A 9,746-nucleotide genomic window follows, 5' to 3' on the forward strand; every position below is an offset into this window, starting at 1 on the left:
AGTGAACATTTCATTGCACTGGAAAATTTGACATTAGAACAGCACTAGAATTGGCAGATGATTCTCTTTGCATTGTGATGACAAATAGGGAGCAGATTGTAATGTAACCTATGTAACTGTCATGATAAGGCAAGGCAAGGCAAGTTTATTTATATAGCACATTTCATACACTATATGGCAATTCAAAGTGCTTTAAACAGAGAGGAATACAAATAATCACAAAATAAAAGCAAGGAAAATTCAAACAGTTATTCAAAAGCTTTACATATCAACTAGCTTTTCAAATGTGTTTAAAGCACTACTGTATGTTAGGGCTGGGTGATATGACACTACGTATCATAGCGATGATATAAAGTGTGAATTGATGGAACTTTTTCTAAATCGTTTACATAGATAGGCCTATTTGTGGGGTAAGCAAATCTAACCGTGCAGCTTTTAGTGGGCAGGAATTATTGGAACGTTGGAGTGGAAAAACAAACACTGATGAATGATACACCTCAAAAATCTTCAGCTTTCAGTTTTATTGTACATAAAAAATAAAAATAAAAAAGTTAAATTTTAGACAAACTTTCTAATTTTAATAAACTTAAATAAACTTTACATAAAATAAATATAAAATTACTTAAAAAGCATTGGACTACCTGCAAAAGAAAAAAGAAAAAAACTCAAAAGAGTTTGAAATTTAGTTTATGCTGTGGTATCAAAATTGATATTGAGAACTGTGAAACCATGCATGATATTGTTACTGTGAAGTAAAATTGTGATTTTGGTCATATCGCCCATCCATATTCTTTGCTAGATAGCAGAAAAGGTTCCCACAGTTTTACATACAGTATGAATCTTTTAATAATGTTCACCACAAGTAATAGACTACATTGTAACCAGAAATATGTATATAAATGGCTGCTATTTTGCATAAGTTTATTTGTAATTGCAAGAAAGAAACAAACAAACAAACAAACAAACAAACAAAGAAACAAAGAAAGAAACAAAGACAGAATGACAGAGAGGGCAGAGATGAGGTTAGGAATGAAAAGTCAGTAGGCCTATGTAGTTTCTTCATTCACTGTGACCTATACCTGCACTGAATGGCAAATTTCACATGTATTTTGTGCATTTTCAAAATACAAAATACTGTATTTGTATTTAAATATTTTTTTTTCACACAGTATTTTGTATTTGTATTTAAATACATTTTTCCACACAGTATTTTGTATTTTTATTTTAAATACATTTCCATGTATTTATGCCCATCTTTGAGTGAGGGAGGGAGAGCCTGGCGTGATTGTGACAGTAACATGGTAAGATAAAACAGTAACTCTTTACAATAACTAACATGAACAAACTATGATCAATACATTTGTTAAAGTTTTAATCTTTGTCAATGTTAATAAAAATTCAGGTGTTCATTGTTTGTTCATGTTAGTTCACATTGCATTAACTAATGTTAACAAATACAACCTCTGATATAATAACGTATTAGTAAATGTTGAAATTAATATTAACTAAGATTAATAAATGCTGTAGAAGTATTGTTCACTCTTAGTTCATGTTAACTAAGGTAGTCAACTAATGTTAACTAATGAACCTCATTGTGAAGTGTTATAAAAAAGTAATGACTTTTCTATAGTAAACAATCTATTCAACAAAATTAACATTTGCTTCTTCACATCTTCTTTTTTAGGGAGGTGGGTGAGGCTAGCATAATGTGAAGGCTGTATATATCAAAATTCTGTAAAATGAGTATTTGCCTTTAGTTAAGTAGGACAAGTCATGCATATTGTAAAAATTTGTGTAGGAGAAAAATGTCAAACATTTTCTGATATTCAAACACTGCAAACATGAAAGAGAGATAGATTATTAACTCTAGGAGGGGAAAAGATTCTGGCAAAACCTCTTAACAAAATGTTGAAAATGCAGGATTCACTGCCCACAAGAGGAATAGAAGCAGAAGAGCTTAATTTGCTACACAACCTTTTCCATTTTCATATGCTGTATAAGGGTGGAAACACTGGAGGTACTGCATTAGCTTAGTCTCTCATTAGCTTGTGGAGCTGCTATTAAAGTGTTGGACATTTTCATTCTCACCTTTACTTCAACTGTAGAGTACAGTCAGAGCCCATGGGAGAACACACTCCGTACAGACTGAGCACAGTGTGTCGAGAATGAGTGATGATGAAAATGCTCGGCCTGAAATGAGCAATATCACATCGGAAAGCATGTGTTTCCTTGCCCCCAAGATAAACAGAACTCATTATATCTCAGCATTGATGTATTATATACGTGCTATAATGTGCATCGCTGTCCTTTTTAACATTTGCATTCAGATACCATATTGTTTCTGTTTCCGAGTGTGACACACTTTTAAAATATGCGGTAATGTTCAGAACACAGGGGATGCATTCATTAAAGATTTGTTATAATGAAAGATTTGGTCATTGTAAGCAAAGGTCGGCAAAGAGTATAAAGTTTAAAAAAAGAAGAAAAAAAGGCTATGCATATTTGCAGAGAAACGCAGGCATTGGGATTTAGGTCACATAAGTAAACCTGACTTAAACACTTTGGGGTCCATGTGAGCCTTAATAACAATTCAATTCATGGATGGTCTACTGTGCAAGCCAGTGGAAGCATTACTGGAATCAAAGTGACCTACAGGTCTGAGACTTCCATCCCCTGACAAAGAAATAAAGATTTAGTATGTAGGGCACACAGAAATAAAGAAAGGAGAGATCCTTTGCTTTCTTCTCTCATTGTTACAGCCTTTTATGAAGACCTCAGCAATCCTTTTTAAATGTATGTGAGTTGTTGTTGTTTTTTGCATCAAATGATAATCAGGGTTACTTGGCATGTAATACAGAATAACAACTCAATTACGTCTGACTAACTGAGTTATTGTACTGTTTGTGATCTGCATTTCCCAATAAAATCAAATGCACATTTACAAAGTACCCAATCACACCTTTGTTCACAAAAAACCTGTTTACAAGATACATTTTTACTGTGCTGAGGAAAAACTGATTTACATAAAACAAAAGGGACCAGTAATGCTGGGAAAACATTTGCAACAGTATTCTTTCAGGTATCCCTAAAAATTTACATTTCATAGATTTTCAAAAATGTTATTACTGTCCTGGGGTGTGTTTCCCATACAACAACGTAACTCGCTGCTTATACCATTAGTATGATGCATTGTTGAAGAAATCAACTAGCTGGTCACGACTGTTTTCCGAAACTGTATTATCGCAAATTTGTCGTTCAACTACGTTGGTAATTGATGTCACGCAGGTGGTGGAGTCATAACTTCTTTTAATGAATTCGTTTGAGATCGAATTAATGTCAGATGTTTTGCTATAAATTACGGACATGGCATCTGAGGACTAATTCTCATTTTTCTCAGTTCCCCTTCGTCAGTTCACTATGACGTACATCAGTTCACTATGGCATACGTCATAACTGACGAAATGGGGATCTTGCTTGAGAGACCAATCTACTTCGAGTGCAAACTAAATGAGCCAATGCACATTGGCATGCAATAATTGCACCAACTGCTATGCATCGCGGCGCGAGCTTATAATGAGCAGATGTTCCGTTGCATCTTTGTATTTCGCTTTGGAGCCAGACGGTGAATGCTGTTCCTGCTCTGCAATCTTATCTGAGAGTGTTTTCACTCAGGAGTTTCCTGAAAGAGCATACAGAAAGAGCATGAAAGTGCGTTTCTAGATGCAGTCGTTTCCTGTCCTCATTTGACGGCCACGATCACTATTTCACATGCCTGGGCTTAAGCGTGTTGAGACTGCATTCGTGGGTGGTTCATGTTCTCGCATGTTGTTCATCTCCCCTTTCTCGTAAAGGCTCTGAATCAGATTCAGACGTGACAGCCACACTTTCCCGGGCACTTTGGCAGTATAGAAACATTTTGGCGCCAATATGGCAAGCCAAACATGACAAAATCTGCAGAAAAAGTTTTTCCTCTCTCACTACCCTTGGTGGTGGGGCGGCTTTGCTAATTGCATACCGCCTCTTCCTCGATGCTAATTGCATCCTCGCCCATGTGATGGCCACCCTACTAGTCTGTGGAAGGCCAAAACACTCAATGCACGAGGGTAGTTCTGAGTCTGGGTTGAGCAGTGCATAGTGACTGACCGTGGTTTAAGTCACAGTGCTGGCCCTCGGTCAGACGATGTCCATGCTGGTGGTCCAGAAGCGCCCCAGGGCTAAACCTTGCAGATGTGCGAGACATCGCCAAAGTTCGCTTTCTCGATGCTCCCATCTTAGGAGGTGGCCTTTTTCGGCGACACTGTTGGAGACTGTGCCCAGCGGTTCTCCACAGTTCAGAAGCAGGCTGAGGTAACCAAGAGCTTGTCCCGATGTGCTACCAGAGTCACTTGTGGGCTTCCCCTCAGTCTGTTTGTCGCCAAGGGTGTCGATCCCCTGCAAAAAAAAAAAAAAAAAAAAAAAACTGTCACAGCCAGATCTACTGTGACGTCGAGCCTTCGCAGGAAGACCTGTCTCAGCAGCCTTGAGACAGGCGACCCAGAGTCAGCTGCTCTTCCCTGGTGGAGGGCCAGGCGGAGAATCTTTTGTTTAATCAAATTCTGTTCCGCCACTGGCGTCTCAGTCAGTGGTACCCAAAATGTCAGTAAGAGCAGCTTCTCTATTTCTGAGTCTCAAGAGAGCACGGATGGCAGTGAGCGATGCTTCCATGCCTTGCCACTCCCGTCTCCCTCTATCGCCAGCGGGCAGCAGTGTGCGGTTCGGAGATGCCACCAGGCCTTCCCACGCACCCTCTGCCCCACCCTGGAACCAGGTAAGTGTTGCATGGCACACTCAGACTCCGCTTCGGGCCGCCTCAGTGCCTCCCGAGCCGAGTCCCTGTGTTCAACCTCGCTGCCCCACCCTGGGTACTTCTGTGGTCCCATTGGTCCCGTTTGCACGGTGTCTGGGAGCCTGGCTAGCACTTCCCAGCCCATCTCGCTGGCTCATCCATACCATCAGACTCGGCTATGCGATTCAGTTCGCCCGGCGCCCACCCAAGTTCAGGGGCATCTTGCGGGCAGAGATCGATGTCCTACTGGCGAAGAACGCGATCGAGCCGGTCTCTCCAGCAGATATGAAGACAGGGTTCTACAGCCCCTACTTCATTGTACCCATGTCAGCAATGTCAGCTTGTTTATTTTGTCATAAAACAAGAAACTATGTTTATAATCACAGGTCGAGAGCTGTCCTTCTAAACACACAAAATTTTTTTTAAATAATTTGTTTTATTAATGCTTAGATTACAGTCTATCAATTTGTACCATAAGTATCCGACTTTTTATCCAGGGGCCTTAGGCAGAAAGGAAGCAGGACGTTTTTTACATGAAAAAAAAAAATCTCATTAAAGAAATGCTACTATGGTACCCCTGTTATTTGGTTATTTGGCCAGCACTTACTACAGGGATGGTCTCTCAGAAGCAACCTGGGGTTAAGTGTTTTGTTTATAGAATCTCAGTAGCTCTCCAGTTAATGGAAACTAAGGCCACTGAATTACCAGCCCCGATGTTTATGTAAAATGCTTTTTACCTCCTTATAAAATGCATTTTAAATAGATATTAAACGATTCTAATTCGTTTGCAAGGTCAGTAGCTTATGTACCATTTGAAATACTACAATAGTTAATTATGTAACTATATTCACGTATTTTTGGGATTTATAATCCATGTGGTTTTGTTGCTTACAAGAAAAGATGTTACTTGCCTACAGGTTTTTTTTTTTTTTTTTTTTTTTTTTTTATGTGCTGTTTTGACTAAAAAGTACCTGAAGTTGCATTGTGAATGTTAATAAAGGAACCTTTGTATTCGCTCCAAGATCTTCATATCTGATTCATTTTCATCTTATCAAATTAGACTGTCACATTCACTTATACTAATATCCCTCTCAAATACAGGGTTCACAATTTTCGAATCTACCACATATAAATATATAAGTTTAATAACGTTAAAGAAGTCATATCTTGAGAAAATCACATTTTCCTTGATCTTTTGTGATAAAGAGTTCATTGTAGTAAGGAAAATTACTGCAACTTTCAGAACTCAAAACTTCTTTCCAAATCCAAAAAGACCGATTTATAAGAAACCAAGGAGCTTTTTTTAAAATCCCTGGTTTTAACATATATACAGTGCTATGCATAAGTTTAGACACCCATGCTAAAGTTGACTAAAAAGAGGAATAAAAAATCATCTTTTGGAAATTGAACTTAATGCCTTAATTACATTTTTTTTTTTGAAAAATCCAACCTTTAAGGACACCAATTTTCTTTGTGAATGGATAATGTATCGTAAATAAATAAATGTTCTTCCTGAAAATACAGGGTGCATAAGTCTGGACACCCCTATGTTAAATTCCCATAGAGGCAGGCAGATTTTTATTTTTAAAGGCCAGTTACTTCATGGATCCAGGATACTATGCATCCTGATAAAGTTCCCTTGGCCTTTGGAATTAAAATAGCCGCACATCATCACATAGCCTTCACCATACCTAGAGATTGGCATGGAGTACTTTCCATAAGATCATCTCTCAATGCAAATCAAACCAGCTATTAGGCTAACTGATATAAAACCATGACAATCTCTAGGTATGGTGAAGGCTATGTGATGATGTGGGGCTATTTTAATTCCATGGGAATTTAACATAGGGGTGTCCAGACTTATGCACCCTGTATTTTAAGGAAGAACATTTATTTATTTACGATACATTATTCATTCACAAAGAAAATTGGTGTCCTTAAAGGTTGGATTTTTCCTATTTTTTTTTAATTAAGGCATTAAGTTAAATTTCCAAAAGATGATTTTTTATTCCTCTTTTTAGTCAACTTTAGCATGGGTGTCTAAACTTATGCATAGCACTGTATATATGTGTGTGCTTTTTTTTTTTTTTTTTTTTTTTTGGTTACATTTGATTGGAAAAGTATTGTAGAAAAAAGCAGCTCATTTATTTATAATAATGCAAAATAGTAATAAAATTGTATTGTTATTATTATTATTATTTTTGGGATGGGCTGATGTGGACTTAGTGGGACAATGTATTATATGACCTCTTTAACAACAATGCAATCCTTTAAAAAAGCCAATAACTGCAACTGTTCTCTGATATGGTTGCTGAAGGAGAAGCCAGTCGAAATTGATGTTGCCATAGGTTATAGAGTTATGTAACATTCTACAGAAGCATGTTTACTTGCACAACACAGAAACTTAGTCACGAGTAAAGATGAGGTTAAAATAACAATATGTAGTAGGTTTAGCAGTGAAACACACCCAAACTGGATTGTCTGAATACACAATATAGTCCAAATTTTTGCTCCTCTCATCTCATTCATGCCATTATGTACTGTATTGTAGATTGCATTGACTTATGTATTGTATTATAGATTGTATTGACGGTAACACTTTATTTCGATAGTCCACTTTAGACATTCTACTAACTATAAGTAACTTTGCAGCTACATGTCAACTAACTGTCATTAGAGACGAGTATTAGTAGAATGTCTGCTTAATATCTGCTAAAACATTATTTTGATGCTCCCCCAACAGACATTCAACTGACTATAAGTAACTTGGCAACTACTCAACTCAACTCTCAACTCAACTTTATTTATAAAGCACTTTCAACACCACAAGTGGAACCAAAGTGCTGTACAGAAGGTATAAAAAGAGAAAATAAAAATAAAAACAATACAAACAAATGACACACTTACAAAGCATTATCAAATGCTAAAGAAAACAAATAAGTTTTGAGCGCACTCTGAAAAACACCCAATGAAGGACACGTTTTTACAGACAGAGGAAGGTCATTCCAGAGCCTAGGAGCTGCAACAGAGAATGCCCGATCACCTTTACATTTTAAACGGGATCGCGGAACCATGAGAAGCAATTGATCATTTGAGCGCAGAGATCTACTGGATTGACAGCGGCTGATTAAATCAGTAACATACTCAGGCGCTATACCATGCAGAGACTTAAAAACATACAACAACGCTTTGTATTGAATTCTGTAGCGTATAGGTAACCAATGTAGTTTAATTAACACTGGAGTAATGTGCTCTCTCTTCTTAGTACCGGTTAAAAGTCTAGCAGCTGAGTTTTGAACGAGTTGCAAACGGGAGAGAGAAGCCTGACTCACACCCAAATACAACACATTGCAATAATCCAAACGGGATGACACAAAGGCATGAACAACCTTCTCCATATCGTCAAAAGAAAGGATAGATTTCAATTTAGATATTGATCTAAGATGGAAGAAACTATTCTTAACGACAGCATTGATTTGCCGGTCAAATTTAAGCTCCGAGTCAAAAATGACACCAAGGTTCCTCACGCTAGACATTTTTTTCCCAGGAAACAACCCCAGGCAGTCATCATCCACACACCCCTTATTTCCAAATAAAATCATCTCTGTCTTATCCTCATTTAATTGGAGAAAGTTATTCGCAAGCCAACACTTAACTTCGGCAAGACATGCCTGAAGAGACTGAATGGCAAATTTATGCCCATGTTTAAGTGGTAAATAAATTTGAGAATCATCCGCATACAGATGATACTGAATCCCAAATTTCTCAAAAATCAAGCCTAAAGGGAGCATATAAAGGGAAAATAAAATTGGTCCCAGTATAGAGCCCTGTGGAACCCCACACACAAGAGGTGCAACGGAAGAAAAATAATCCCCTAAATTTACTGAAAAAGTCCTATTCTTCAAATAGGAAGAGAACCATTTCAGGGCTAAGCCCTGAATACCAACCTGATCCCTAAGGCGATCAATGAGAATGTTATGATCAACTGTATCGAATGCCGCTGTAAGATCTAACAAGAGCAAAACAACACGGTTTCCAGAGTCAACACCTCGCAGGATATCATTAGAGACCCTCAAAAGAGCAGATTCTGTACTATGGCCAGCTCTAAAACCTGACTGGAATCTATCGGAAATGTTATTTCTCGTTAAAAAGTCATTAAGCTGTGCATTCACAATTTTTTCTAGTATCTTAGAAATAAAAGGCAATTTTGAAATCGGACGATAACTACTCAAGTCAAAGGGATCTAAGCCGTTTTTTTTAAAAAGGGGCTGAATAACCGCATGCTTAAAACTAACCGGAACAACACCAGATGACAAACTAGTATTCATAATAAACAGAATACTTGGGCCAATTGAATCAAGTACTTTCTTAAACAGAGAAGAAGGGAGCACATCACCAGGAGACCTGGTGGGCTTCATATGAGCAGTAATATCATTAAGCTGCTGCAAAGAAACAGGCATAAAACTGGTTAATTGGTTCGGAAGGTCAACAGAAGCAATACAATTATTGCCAACAGATGAAATCTGAGATCTAATTCCATCAACCTTACCAATAAAAAAGTTTAAGAGCTCTTCACACATGTCAGCAGAAGGAGTGAGTGAAGGAGTAACAGTAGGGTGAAGAACAGAATTTACAGTAGAGAAAAGTACTCTAGAATTATTACAGTTTCTGGAAATGATGACAGAGAAATAATTTGATCTAGCCAATTTAACAGCTCTTTGATACTCGTTCAAATGGTTCTTCAAAATCTCATAAGAGACTTGTAATTTATCTTTAACCCATTTGCGTTCAGCTCTCCTACACTCCTGCCTAAGAGCACGGGTAGTACTGTTTAACCAGGGCTGCGATTTAACTTTTTTCCCCCTGACTTTGACAGGAGCCACAACATCTAAAATCTCTAAACAAGAAGAGTTAAACTGAT

The sequence above is a fragment of the Rutilus rutilus genome (assembly GCF_951802725.1).
Source record: "Rutilus rutilus genome assembly, chromosome: 12".
Lineage (NCBI taxonomy): Eukaryota > Metazoa > Chordata > Actinopteri > Cypriniformes > Leuciscidae > Rutilus > Rutilus rutilus.